The sequence below is a fragment of the Rhinatrema bivittatum genome, chromosome 1, assembly GCF_901001135.1.
Source record: "Rhinatrema bivittatum chromosome 1, aRhiBiv1.1, whole genome shotgun sequence".
NCBI lineage: Eukaryota > Metazoa > Chordata > Amphibia > Gymnophiona > Rhinatrematidae > Rhinatrema > Rhinatrema bivittatum.
In genome coordinates, this window is record NC_042615.1 from 514823286 (window position 1) to 514836097 (window position 12812).

At 41.7% G+C, this 12812-nt stretch overlaps 1 pseudogene; it reads right to left on the bottom strand.

Annotated features, from left to right (window-relative positions):
• Window positions 1-794: 794 nt before the first annotated feature.
• On the bottom strand, window positions 795-1783 carry LOC115098681 (annotated as a pseudogene).
• Between the last annotated feature and the right edge of the window lie 11029 nt (window positions 1784-12812).

A 12812-nucleotide genomic window follows, 5' to 3' on the forward strand; every position in this document is an offset into this window, starting at 1 on the left:
TACATATTCAACTTCTGTTAGCATTAAGATATGAATGCAGGCATTGTGTAACTTTTTCTTGAAAATACTATGTTCAAATCTGGCCACCACATCTCAACAAAGATATAGATGCACTGGAGAAGGTACAGAGAACGGCGACCAAAATCATAAAGGGGATAGAACGATTCTCCTATGAGGAAAGGCTAAAGAGGTTAGGACTGTTCAACTTGGAGAAGAGATGGCTGAGGGGGGATATGATAGAGGTCTACAAAATCATTTTTTTACTCTTTCAGTTAATAGATGGACTAGGTGCACTCCATGAAGTTAGCAATGAGCACTTTTACAACAAATTGAAGAAAATTCTTTTTTACTCATTGCACAATTAAGTTCTGGAATTTGTTGTAGAGTATGTGGTAAAGGCAGTTAGCTTAGCTTGGTTTAAAAAAAGTTTGAACAACTTCCTAAAGGAGAAGTCCATAAACTACTATGTTTCAAGTTGACTTAGGTAATAGCCACTGCTTATTACTGGCATTAATAATAATTAATGTATTGGTACTGGCTAGGTACTTGTATCCTGGATTGGCCACTTTTGGAAATAGGATACTGACCTTGATGAACCCTCAGGCTGACCCAGTATGGCAACTTATGTTCTTATGTTTTTATTTTCTTATGTATTGAAGACACTTTGAGCTCAGCAAAAGAAACAGGATGAAACTTAAGACACTTGAAAAGCTCTGTTCAAATGAGTTACAAATGAGAGCCAAGATGGAACTTAAGTTTCTTCAATCTATCTATTTTTGGGGGATATAAGTCAATTAGGATAAAAAAACTGAATTTCTTTTCATGAATCTGGGTATCCTTCCTTTGGAAGAAAACACTTTTGTCTGTAGGGCTTTCTTCAGTGCCATCTTTACATCCCTGTTCCTCAGGCTGTAGATGAATGGGTTAAGCATGGGAGATACCACATTGTATACAACACTGGTAATCTTGTCCTTTTCCAATGAATAGCTGGAAGAAGGCCTAAAATACATGAAAGTAAGTGTCCCATAGAAAAGGAACACCACAGTGAGATGAGAGGAGCAGGTGGAGAAGGTCTTATATCTTCCACCAGTGGATGGGATCTTTAGGATAGAATTAATGATATGGATATAAGATATCAGGATGATCAGGAAGGGCAGTATTACTACCAGTGAGCCTTGCGTGAAAATCACCAGCTCATTGATGGAGGTGTCTGTGCAGGAGAGCTGTAATAGTGGTGTGATGTCACAGAAGAAGTGTTGAATCTTGTTGGAGCTGCAAAAGGAGAGCCGGTATACCAACAGTGTGTGTAGCAAAGCATGCAGAAAGCAAATGATGAAAGAAGCAGCCGACATGCTTGCCCATGCTTTTTTGTCATTATTGTGACATAATGCAATGGATTACAGATGGCAACATAACGGTCATATGCCATGACTGACAGGAGAACACATTCTGTCGTTGCAAAAGCAGCGAAGAAATAGAGCTGGGTGATACAGTCAGAGAAAGAGATGGTGTTCTTGTCAGAGATGAGGTTGCTTAACATTTTGGGGACAGTGACTGACTGAGCTGAAACACATGTCCACAAAGGACAAGTTACAGAGGAAGAAATACATGGGAGAATGGAGCTGAGAGTTCCCACTAATCACCAAGATCATGGTTCCATTCCCTAGTAAGTTCATCAGGTACATGACGAGGAATATGACGAAGAGGGGACCTCTCAGCTCTACATGATCTGTGATGCCCAGGAGAGAAATTCCGTCACTGCTGTCTGATTCTTCTTTTCCATTCTACTAGCGCTTTGACAGAGAACTCTAAGAAAACATTCAGCTAAGGAAAGTACATCAGAAGGGTTAGCAATGTGAAGACTCCTCAAGGTCACAGGGGATACAATTTGATCCATTAACATCTGAGCTTCAGACCATCTGAGCTTTAGCCTTTATGGAATAAATATCTAAATGTCTGTAAGAAAGATAAATGAAAAATCCTGAAATGTTTACTCATTCTCACCTGTTAACAAAGGAGGTAATTTTTTAAAACTATGTACATTTTCAGAGTGGGACACAGCAGGGACAGAGCGACTTGGGATTACACTGTCCCATTCTATTCGCAGGCCCAAGGCATGGCGTACGATACCTCTGAAGGGGGAGGGCTTATGAGAAGGCCTTGTGGAGGGAGGGGGTTAATTTTGCTGTTTTGGTGGTGGGTGGTGGGGGCAGTTTCTTTTTTTGCTTTCAGGGTTTTTTTATTTTGCTTCAGTAAACAAGCCAAAATAAACATTAATCAAACCAAAACACAAATTAAAATAAAACAACACTTGAAATGAATAAAGCAAAATGAAAAATAATTTTTCATGTACATCACGCAACAATTTTTCAAAAAGAAATTAAGAATATAACTTCCCTTTGCAAATTGCCTTGGGAAAACATCCCTGCAGAATTCCTAGCAAAGTATAGACAGTATTGGCATCCCTTGCCCTAACCCTGCCCCACAAGGTTGCTTCCCCACAATGAATCTTAAATTAAACTCCTTGTGGAACACCATAACCCACTTTATAGTGAGCGATTTTCAAGGTCATTTCCACCTGTAAAAATAGCGTTTTTACCTCACAAATTGCTTCCCTGAACATTGCCCACCCTGTATGCGCTGAAGGCATTGCCGGAGCAGGGTTAGTTCATGAGTAAAAGCTCCCTACATAGATTTGGATTTTAAAAATTGTACACTTAGTTGTGGTCAGGAAACGTGATCTGCAGATAAAGGAGGTGCAAACCTCTGCAGATCTTTTTTCATTTGGCACTTTCCAAAATGAAAGGATGCGCAAACCTTTCCTTTGAAACTTAGTGCAATCTCCATGGCTATAAAGTACCTACGGGCTTTTCAGCAACACTGGCAGTTTGAAATTCTCTTTCTCAATGGCTTGATCATTTGTTTTGTAATTTATATCTTATATTTGTGGGGTAGAAATATGTTATATGAAATATCTCTCTTGTAGTCAGTTGTGCTCATCCTTTTACGTTTTTATTATTTCTGTGTGCATTTATACACATTTGAATAGTTATTTTAAAAAAAAGACCACATTTTAGGTGTTAATTTTCAAAACATTTCTGTGTGTAAAATTCCAAATTAGGCATGTAAGTAGTATGTCTGTACACCCGTAGTTTGCAAATGGTTGAAGAATACACATATCTGCGTTGTAACGTGTAACTTTTAAAGGGTAAAAGGGCTTTTAAGGGCATTATGGGACTGAGAAGAATGCCTACAAGTTGGTATATGCACAATACATTACCAGACTGTTATGCACACTTTTATACCTGCTAATTGTGTCACAGATATGAAATTGCACTCGTCTTTGTTCTGCAGTATTTGGGAGGGAGGTCTGGATGAAATGGTGGAGGTGTTGGAGAGCTGGAGACATAAGGACCAAGCATGGGATTTACACACACTTTTGAAAATTACCTTCTTAAAGTCTTGGATAACGCTTGATCAAATCTTCACCTCAATCAGGATATTCTTTAATGGCTTTCCCTGCAGACAGTAAAGCAGATGAGATTTCTGCAGATAGGAACTTTTGTTTGGTAAATCTCCTAATTTATGATCTAATTCCAATTTGGTTTGCACAAACGGAAGTGAGATTGTTAAATTTATATTATGCCTTCCAAAGTCCCAGTCAACTACACTGAATAATTTAGCAGCATGCAAGACACTGCTGGAGTTCAAAGGCCCCCCAGACCAGACAAGCCCTTATTCTCTGAAAACTGAATTTTAGAGCAAATGTCACTAGCAAATTTAACAATTATTCATCCTTTTCTGAAAACCATAAGGTAGAATCCCTATCACTCCTTTTCTTTCCTCCTGGTACTTCCCCCAAACCTCTTCAATTGATCTCTCCAGGTTCCCTCCTATCCCTATTTTCCCACCAAACTACCCCCCGCCCCCCCATCCTTGCACATTACACCCCCCTTTCCTGCACATTACCCCCTCATCCTTGCACATTCTTGTTATGTTCGGCAGTCCGCAGGGCAGGGCCATAGATCGCCACAATTACCTCCAGTCCCCAGCCTGAAATACCCACCTCCAACGCCAGGGAAAACCTCCCCGTGCATGTGCAGCAGACCGCCACGCTCAACCTGCCTTCTCTGCAGCTTTCCCTGATGCCGAGCAGGACCCTTTCTGGATGTGTGCCAGGCTGCCGTATCTGGCCTACCTCCAACGCCACTTCTGCCTCGGGCACCCCTATGGTGCGTGCATGCTTGACAATGCCCTCTTAAAAGGCCTGTGGAAGGAAAACACCAGAGGCACCCTATGATGATGTCACCACTAGAGGCCTTTAGAAACCGCCTTGGCAGCTCTTCCTTGCCTCGGCAATAGGTCGACTACCTTTGTTAGAGTGTATTGCCTCAGAGTGTTTCTGATCTTTGCTCCTGCATTCCTGGCAGTCTTCGTTCTTCATCCTTCATCCTTCAGTTCTTCATCTTCTTCCTGTGGTCAGTCTTCAGGTCTTCGTCTTCATCCGGTGCTCAAGTCTTCTGCTCTTCAGTGTCTTCTTCTTCTGCCCACCTGTTGCTGTTTCTCATCTCCCTGTCTGCCTATCCATCTTGTCTTCCCTTGGGCAGATCTCTGGTTCTGACTTCAGCTTGACTCTTGACTATGATTGAACTCCATCTGTCACTGACCACTGCCTGATTCTCGTCTCTGATTGAACTCTGCCTGTCACTGAGCACTGCCTGATTTTTTTGACCATGTTTGAATATTGCCTGCCTTGTCTGCAGCCTGCATCTGACTCCACCTGTACTCAGCCTGCCCCGGACACTAGCCTGAGACTAGTCTGCCTCCAGGGATCTCCAACTCAGCAACAAAGAATCACCCCTAAGTCCTGCGGGCCCTGGCACCCGAGGGCCTCAATCTAAGAGGAACGAGGGCTGGTATAGGTGAAGCTCCAGTTGGGCCTCTGCCTCAGGCCAACTCTGCCAGCCTACAGTGGGGACCTACAGGGCTCCTCTCTGCAGGTTGTGCCAACTCCTCCTCAGTCCAAGGGTCCACGCCCGCAACGATTCTATTCTCCCTACACTTCCTGATTTTATCTACTTACCTCACAAACCTTTGCGATTTCTGCACCTCCTTCCTCTTACTGTCCCTACTTATTCTTCCCTTTTTAATTCAGTCTTTTTACCTTACTTCTTCAGCCTAACTTCCCTCCCCATCCTTCCCTCTCAAATCCCCTTCCTGATGACTGCTCTGCATGGTTTTATTTTATGTATTTCTCCTTAGTGGAACTGAGGCTCTTGTCTCTGTCATCCTTGCAGAGAAATGCTGGGGTATAAAATGGCTCTGTGACTGCTGCTGTTGCAGTCATGGACGCACAGGAGGGCAGATCTACACATTGTACAAGCAGACAAAGCATATATGATACTCTGGATAATCTGTGGAACTTTATTTTAAGGATAAAATATGTATTCCCCTTCCTTCCCCCTGTATATTATTAACTGTATGGATGATACAACAATTTATTTTTTTTTGTATTCTCTCATTGCACAAAGCCTATTTGCCAAAAATCTGCCCACCAGACTTTAGTAGTTTCTCACTTTACAAATTCTGCTGGAGAAGAAGAGATTTTCATAACACAGTCACAATCAAACAGAGATGACTGCTTCCCAAACTGACAACCATATTTTTTTTAAAACTTCGACTACTGATGTGCTTTAGTCATTTTATGCAGCAAATTCTGTCTTTCACACACACACACACACACACACACACACACACACACACACACACACACATACATTTATACAAATCTGCCAATGAAGTTTAATCCTTCTCTGCAGTACCCCCCTGCTATTCCAATACCAGATATACAACATTCTCCATATTCACCTCTGTGTTCGGTTATAAATTTTTACCAGAATGGATCTGTGTCAAGGGTTTTATTTCAGGAATCCTGAACCATCTGAGTCTTCTTCTCTCTCAGACTGCTAAAAAAGTTTCCAAAATTGTGCCTGATGATTTTCACATATTATTCAATCAGTTCTACTGATGAATCTGTCAGAGAATGTTGTTCCTTTCCAAGCGTCTGTGTGCTTGAGATAATTGAGTCACTATGCTTATATAATTTCCACACAACAGGGCTCATGCTTGGGAGACCCTGAATTTCTTACTCCAGAGAATGAGGGGAATCCCTAGAGTTCTGGGCAGGATCACTGAAGCCTGTGGAACAGGATTTTCACTTGCTTCAGACAGTGTGCATGGTGCTGTGACAGACACTCAGTTTCCTTAACTGCGTGTTCTTCACGTTTAATTACTCCAGGGGGAATTCTGTGCAAAAAACTTAAAATTCTGCAAAATTCTGCAAACTTTATATTGGTCAAATAACACAATTTACATGTCAGTCCTTAAGTAATTACATTTTAAATTAATATAGAAAAAAAATTTAATATTTAAAGATGCTGAATTTTAAATATTTCCCTAGAAATTCACTGTAAGGGTGTCCCTTCCACTCTCTCTCCCTACTCCCCTGGCCAGTTTGCCCTCTCAGGCCCCAACTCCTCCACCTGCCAGTACCTCTCCCCTCCACCTCTAGGCTCAATCCCTTCCATTCTATCGCCACTCCCAGAGTTTGACCCCGTTCTCAGTACTGCCCCTCACACAGGGTCCCTCTGTCCCTTTCTCCTCACACACATACTTCCTCTCTCTGGTGTACACACACACTCCCTCATACAGGGTCCCTCTCTCTTGCATACACACCACACAAGCTCCCTCTCTCACACCCCCTCCCCCTCTCACCCCCTCCCTTCTTTCACACACACACACACACACCTCTCTACACTCACACTCACTCTCACCGGGGCCTTCATCTTCACCATGAGCAGAGTACATCCCTTGGCACGCCGGGGCCTTCATCTTCCTCGTGAATGGCACGTGCTCCATTCGCGGCATGCCCGGGCCGTCATCTTCACGACAAACGGCAGCGCGGCATGCCAGAGTTTCCTCTGTTATTTTCTGCACAGAATTTGGCAATTTTGCACAAATTCTGAGCTCCACAGTAGCACAGAAATCCCCCAAGACTACTTTAATGCAGTTAACATTGTGAGCCTGTGCTCTCATAAGAAATGAATTGTTTAAGTTTCATTAGTCTTTTAAAAGAACCAAAAAAATACAACATACAGGAAGTTAATTAACCTGAAGCACCTCCTATTTTTTTCTTCTTTTTTCTGGCTATGAATAGAAGGGCAAGACTCTTTTAGAAATTTGAGAATCCAGGAAGTACCAGGCAGCAAGATTTCTTGAAAAACAAAATATTTTTCCTCTTCACATAAGAATACCATTTCATTTCTCACAGTGATGTTATATCTCTCTCTCGCACTACTGCTCTCTCTCTCTGAGACAGGAGAGAAATGGTGGTGATTAGTAATTACCTCTGCTGGTGCTTTGCATAAGGACCTCAGATATGTACTTTTATAAAGCTTATGTTATGTTTTAATGGTCCCCATCTTGTAATGTTAATTTAGAGCAGTTTTGAAAAATAATGCATGTGCTTATGATAGTTATCAGATGTTTGGCTAGTTTAGCATCCTATAAAGGGGTTGGACATTCCTGATTTGAATGTCTATAGCAGGAGTCCCCAATCTTTTCAAGAGAAGGGGCATATAGGACATTTAAGATTACTGAGAAATCCAAGGGGGTGGGAGAGCCATCTTAGAGTTTGCTGAGGCCAGGTTGGCGGAGGGAGGGAGAGGGAAATGTTGTTGAGAAGGGTTTGGGGATGTGACTATGTCTAGCCCTTTTGGTGATTTGAGATGCTGGGAAGGCGGGAGACAGCGGGCAGGATTTTCAGGGGAGTAATGTGTAGCAGATATCATCAGTAATAATATTTCTCTGAATTTGGCAACCCTGCTACATCCCCAATAACCTTCTCCTGTTCCTCCACCCTTCCTCAATATCAGCCCACCTAGGGAAGTATGGGGCAGGTGAAGGGATAACATGGATGAGATTGTGTGTGTGTGTGTGTGTGTGTGGAGTGCATTCTCTCTCACATCCCTCTGTGCTCTCTACTACTCCTTTCTATTTCTCTTTCTCTTTTTCATGTCTTTTCTCTCCCAATTCTTCTCCCTTTCCCTTCCTCTCACTTCTCTCCTTGCAGCATGCCAGATTCAAGGTATTAGCAAAACAACCCCTGGAAACTATAATCCAGGGAATGACACACAGTTGATGATATCTGACTTATAATAGGGATGATTTCTGCATAGAACTATGAATCCTTACTGGGCAATGTCTATGCCTCCTCTCCTACAGCTCCAAAGAGACGAGGCCATGATTGGGAACCCCAGGAACCACACTCTTTACCTGGCTTTTCTTGGCAGTCTTACAAAACCCGTGGCTCAATACTACCAATGCCTTCCTTCCTTTGACCTGCACTGCATAGCAGCTGAAAATTTCTTTTGGCCTTGCTTCAGCATTTATCACAATTTTCTTCAGTCCAAGTAGCTCCACTTACACACGCAACACTAATATCAGCAATTGAGAAGTATGCCTGAACAGAAAACCAACATGGAGAAAGAAAAAACCCCAGAATCCTCGGGTTTTCTTAGCCTGCTTTGGCTGTATGAACTCTAAATGACTTATTGAGAATGACTTGCAGTTTCTCAGGACAGCAGACAGGCAGTCAAGCTGGTTCCAAGATGATGCTTATTCTTAAGGTCATACAAAGAAGAAACCAACGGCAGGCACTATTCTCAGAAGTTTCTATAAACACAGCCACAGATGTGTTAATTACCTTGACCAGAACAAAGGGCTATCTGGAGAGTGAGGGCAAATGGGCCACATCTGGAAAAAAGTATTCAGGACAGTTCAGAGATAGTCACATCATGCTGTTGACATGAAAACCTATGTAAATGATCCTTTGGGCAGTCACGCAAATCTCTAGAACCTTCTACCCTTGTTCAATATTGAATGTTATCTATAAAAGAAGGGTCACTTCCTGTATACAGAGAGAAGCTGGTCAGTTTGTCAGAGAAAGGGCATCCATCATCAAGAATACTTATACTGATTAATAAAAATAAATTATACTTTCTACAGAGTCTAAGTATTCTTGTATCCCTGGCTATAAGCGTAGGGTGCGCTTAACACAATATATACTGCAGTCATCTATGTTGGCCTTGCATGGTGATGCATTAAAAATAAGTGATATATGTAAAATAATTACAAAACAACTTTATATATGTGATTTGAAACTATACCCTTGTTTGAAGATGTCTATTATGTGAAGTGCTTGAGATTTGAAATTGTATCCACCATCTTTTATAATGAACATTGAGTTTATGTAATCTTTCCCTGGGGAATAGAATATTGGAAAGAATAGAATATTTGTAATTTTATATTTGTATGTTGGGAGGAATAGAATATTGGAAGGAATAGAATATTTGTAATTTTATATTTGTATGTATATTTTTTGGTTGTGGATATTTAATGGTGTGATTTTATGATATTGTGAAATTTCAGGATGTTGTTTGGTGGATATGATGTTATAGATATGTATTAATAAATTATTTGATACTTTTTATTAAATATAAAGTTGTTTTGTAATTATTTTGCATATATTCTTATTGTTTAATGTATTTGATGTATGATATATACATTATATTGCCTCATTTTTGTAAAAGTGTTACTTGCATGGTGGTGGCATCACGATGCTACTTTACATACTGCCACTTGCACTTTAGACTTCAAGTACCTGAGCTGGCAGTAGCAGCATAATGTGCTTCTGCTGCCACCACTGCAGGCCAGATGAAAATCCTATGATCACTGCAGCAGGTGGGATCAGGTTCCTTCTGCTGTTGCTGCTGCAGGTCGGTTGAAATTTAGCCAAGGGCCAGAAGGTCATAGTATGAGACCCTTGATATGGGCTCTTATAGTTTATCTTTTGGACTTGAATAAAATAATCTCCATACAAAGACTGGTATTCCAGCTGAAAGTTTTATGCAACAAGAAAATTCTTATAAGAACATAAGAAAATAAGATTTGCCTTACTGGGTCAGACCAAAGGTCCATCAAGCCCAGGATCCTATTTCCAACAGTGGTCACAAGTTCCTGGTAGGATCCCAAGAGGTAGATATATTTTAAGCAGCCTATCCCAAGATTAAACAGTGATTTTTTACACCTCTAACTTAATAATGGTTAATAATAGACTTTTCCTCCAGGAACTTGTCCAAACCTTTTTAAAAGCAGCTGCACTAAGAGCTTTCACCACTTCCTCTGGCAACAAATTCCAGTTCTTAATTATGAGTCGACTGAAAAATATTTTCTCATACTAGTTTTAAATGTATTACCTAGTAACTTTATTGTGTGTTCCCTGGTTGTTGAACTTTTCAAAAGAGTAAACAATTGATTCACATTTACTCGTTCCATTCCATCTCTATTTTATAGACCTCTATTACATCTCCCCTCAGGTGTATCTTCTCCAAGCTGAAAAGTCCTAACTTCTTTGGCATTTCTTCATAGGAGAATTGTTCCATCCCCTTTATCATTTCGGTTGCACCTCTCTGTATCTTTTCTAATTCTGCTATATCCTTTTTAAGATGTGGTGACCAGAACTGAAAACAATACTCAAGATAAGGTCGCACCATGGAGCGATACAGAAACATTGTGATATTGTCTGTTTTATTCTCCATTCCTTTCCTAATAATTCCTAGCATTCTATTTTTTTCTTGGCTGCTGATGCACATTGAGCAGAAGATTTGAATGTATTTTCAATGGTAACACATAGATCCTTTTCCTGAGTGGTAACTCCTAATGTGGAACCTTGCATTATATAGTTATAATTTGAGTTACTCTTCCCTAAGTGCATCACTTTGCACTTCTTCTCATTAAATTTAATTTGCCATGTCCATGCCCAGTCTCCTAGTTTTGCAATGTCCTCTTGCAATTTCTATCAATTCTCTTGAGATTTAACAACTTTGAATAACTTTGTGTCATCGGCCAAATTTGGATCACCTCACTTGTTGCTCCCATTTCCAGGTCATTTATAAATATATTAAAAAAACAGTGGTCCCAGAACAGATCCTTGGGGCACTCCACTATTTACCTTTTTCCATTGGGAAAATTTACTATTTAGCCCTACTCTGTTTTCTTTTAACTGGTTGGCAATCCACTAGGGGTGTGCATTCGTTTGCAACGATTGGCAATCCGCAACGTATAAGGCTATATTCGCTGTATTCGTGGGGAAGCGAAACGTATCTTGATTCCCACGAATACAAACATATCCTTCACCAAATTATTCGGCTGTCTTAAGGAGCAAATTTAAACAAAAACTCCCACCCTCCTGGACTTGCCAAAACTCCCTGGTGGTCCAGCGGGGGTCCGGGAGCCATCTCTGCACTCACGCCGTCGGCTGCCGGTATTCAAAATGGCGCCAATAGCCCCTGTGACATAGTAGGGCAAAGGCTATCGGCACCATTTTGATTACTGGCAGCCGACGGCCCGAGTGAAGGAGATCACTCCCGGACCCCCGCTGGACCACCAGGGACTTTGGCAAATCTTGGGGGACCCGCCTGACCCCCCATAGACTTGCCTCCTGACCTCCCCAAGACTTGCCAAAAGTCCCTGGTGATCCAGCAGGGGTCCTGGAGCCATCTCCTGCACTCGGGCATCAGCTGCCAGTATTCAAAATGGTATCCCAATCGCCTTTGCCCCCTTACTATGTCACAGGGGCTACCGGTGCCATTGGTCGGCCCCTGTCACATGGTAGGAGCACAAGATGGCACCATGCCAACCATTGCTCTTACCATGTGACAGGGGCTGACCAATGGCACCGGTAGCCCCTTGACATAGTAAGGTCAAAGGCTATCAGCACCATTTTGAATACCGGCAGCCGATGGCGTGAGTGCCGGAGATGGCTCCCGGACCATCGCAGGACCACAGGGAGTTTTGGTAGTCTTGGGGGGTAGTCAGGAGGGGTGGGGTTTGTAGTTAATTAAATTTAGCTGGGAAACGAATAAAATGGAATGCATGAACGGATCGGGCCCCCCCTTGCCGAATGCAATGTACTGTTCCCCACACAAATACGATACCAAATGTAATGTTATGCGGTCCCTCTGCACATCCCTACAATCCACAATAGTATACGGCCCCCTAGCCATGACATCTTAATTTCCTAAGAAGTCTCTCATGATGGACTTTGTGAAATGCTTTCTGGAAATCCAGATACACTATGTAAACTTGCTCATCTTTATCTACATGTTTAATTCTGTCCTCAAAAAAAATGTAGCAAATTTGAGAGGCTCAAGACTTCCCTTGGCTAAATCATGTTGGCTTTGACTCATTAATCTAGGGTTATCTATATGTTCAGCAATTTTGTTCTTCTATGATAGTTTCTACCATTTTACCTGCACAGACATTAGACTTCACTGGTCTGTAGTTTCCTGGATCACCCCATGATCTCTGTTTTAAAATTGGTGTTACATTGGCAACCCTCCAGTCTTCAGGTACCATAGAGGAATTTACTGATAGTTTATACATTTCCAGTAGCAGGTCTGCAAATTCATTTCTCAGTCTTTCAGCATTCTGGATGTATACAATCTGGTCCAGTGATTTGCTACTCTTTAGTTTGTCATTTCCTAGCACATCTTGCAGGTTCACTGAGACTTTGTTTCAGCTCTTCTGAATCATCATATTTGAAAATATTTCTGGCATGGGACTCTCTCCTTCATCTTCCTCATGTGATATACTAAAGCAAAACATTTAAACTTTCTGCTATGGCTTGTCAATCCCTAAGTGCCCCTTTATCTGTTGATTCAATCTAATTGCCCCCCAACTGACTCCCTTGT